The sequence below is a fragment of the Euprymna scolopes genome, chromosome 16 (assembly GCF_053919585.1).
Source record: "Euprymna scolopes isolate OS-2025 chromosome 16, ASM5391958v1, whole genome shotgun sequence".
Lineage (NCBI taxonomy): Eukaryota > Metazoa > Mollusca > Cephalopoda > Sepiida > Sepiolidae > Euprymna > Euprymna scolopes.
The window spans coordinates 82,778,116-82,780,615 of NC_136497.1; positions in this window are offsets into that span (position 1 = coordinate 82,778,116).

Here is a 2,500-nt window from a genome sequence, read left to right on the forward strand (position 1 = left end):
GGAATGCACAAACACTTCTCTCTCTGTCTCTCTCTCTCTCTCTCTCTCTCTATATATATATATATATATATATATATATATATATATATTCTTAATTAAGATCATATAAAACATCCTCAATGAGATAGCTATAAAGATCAATCAGTAACTAGCAAATTACATCTCAATATTAGCAAAATAGAGTCCAATATATATATATATATACATGTGTGTGTGTGTGTGTGTGTGTGTGTGTATAAAAATAAAAAATTGATTGTTAACATATACGAAGCGAAGGTATTCAACATTTTAAACAATTGCATTTTCTTATTAATCTTTAGTTTTCAGTGTAATCTGTAGCATTGTTTAATATGCAAAGTTTAGATTGTTTTAATAAAATTAAGGAATTTCTAATATTTATCATTGTTAAACATGACATTTTGATTATATTTGTAATAAGCAATTTTGTTAAAAGCTTATTTTCTTTAAACTTATTATCGATTATTTTATACAATACCTTCGGTATATCCGTTTTAATTTGCTTACTATATGGTGGTTTGAACCAAATTGTATTTCTCCTGCTTCTTTTCTTTTTGTTACTATAATTATCAATATTATTTCCATCTTCTATTTCGTTCTACACATTAGCATTATGTGTTTCATTATCTTATCATTAACTTTACTCCATATATTCATAGTATTACCAAATTATTATTGTTCATATTATTATTTATTATTGATAATAAAAAGAGAATTTTTTTTTTTTAGATTTTACCCTCAACCTAAATTTAAATTTTACCAGCAATATTTGAATTAATTTGAATTTTTATTAAGCACAGATAAATAATAGCAAATTTATATATGATTTAATTGGAATTCATTATTGAGATGAGTATTATCTATTCATTTTATTTATTGCGGACTATTATCCTCATCTTTATTAGTTGTTGTTTCGTGACGTTTCGGCCAACTATTGCTTTGACCTTCATCAGAGGCTTAGTTTGCCAAGACGTGGTGAGACGACAACAACTGTGGAAGACTGTAATTGCTGAGGACACACTTAAGTGATTCCGCGTTCCTATCTCGTTGCTGTTAATCACCTGATGAAGACCAGAGGTATAGTTGGCCGAAACGTTGTGAAACAACTACTAGGAGATGAGGATAATAGTCCGCAATAAAAAAATGGATAGAAAATATTTTATATACAAGCGTCGTTCCAAAATTAAAGTCTTCTATAGTTTTTAAACTCCAAAAAGTTAAATAGCGATGAGGATGGTGATAATATCATGGGGAGGAACTTGAAATATAATGAAACAATAATGTGTAAATATTTTTGATACCTCCGTTCAGTCTCGAAAGACAAAGGATACCCCTGTAGGGGCAGCTGCGCGTGTAATTGTGGGGCAAGGGTTGCGCAATCTCCAACCACACGTCTCCCGAATCAACACTGCTTGAGTCCAGTGGCAAGGAGGAGTCCAGGATGACTGGAAACAATGTCGAGATAAGTGGAGAGCACCTACAGCACCTGAAAGTCCCAAATGGTCACCCATCTGGTATTGGCCAGGCTCATCGTTGCTTAACTTCGGTAATCTAACAGGAACCGGTGTGTCAAACGTGATTATGCCATATATTATGTAAATAAGTCACATAAAGATTCACACATTGTACTATTATAATATATCTTTCTAGCAAGGCCACCCGGTGTTGTTCGGGACCGTATAAGAAAAATTTTGACCATACCTGTTATTCTTAGGATAGAGGAATTTTGGATGTCTATGTATCATTTGCCATCTTGAACAAAAGAATATTTTACCTATCCTAGAACGGGTATTATATGTATGAGATAATTGTACGTTCCCTAGAACAGGAAATTTACAGCACATATATGGATAAAAATTCCCTTGCCTAGGGCGGGTAATGTGCAATACATATTTAAAATAATTTACATCATTTTCTGTTGTGCAAACTTTTCTGTATATCACAGGTTGGAGTTTTTGTTTTTACATCAGAGTGCTATAGTGAAGAAGAACCTTATTTCTCATTCAAAAAGTCATACTACCTGAATATATTACATGATAATTTTAATAACTTTCATGCACGCCACAGGTAGGATTTTCTTTGTTGTTTCATGAGGTTTTGTGGTATGAGGGTGTAGAGATGGTATTCTTTTCTTTTTTACATTCTTGCAAACCAGGTATAGGAGCGTGGAGCAATGCAAATTTGGAACTTTAAATTAGAAGTATTAAATAACGGCTACAAAAGGAGTCATAGATTCTAGAAGAACGGGGGAAAAAAGTGAAGATCAACACAATAAGGTTAGTCAATATATTTCTGTTGGGTTTTCCTATAGTGAAAAGAAAATCTATATCGCTGGCAAATGAAATGTGTAATTATACCGGACTCTCATGATTGCACATGGAACTAAGATCCTATGATTTGAGAGTATTGGTCTTAATAAACAACCTTATTATGAAAAGATAAATCTATCTTATATATCGAAACAATATATAAAAAGAATGTG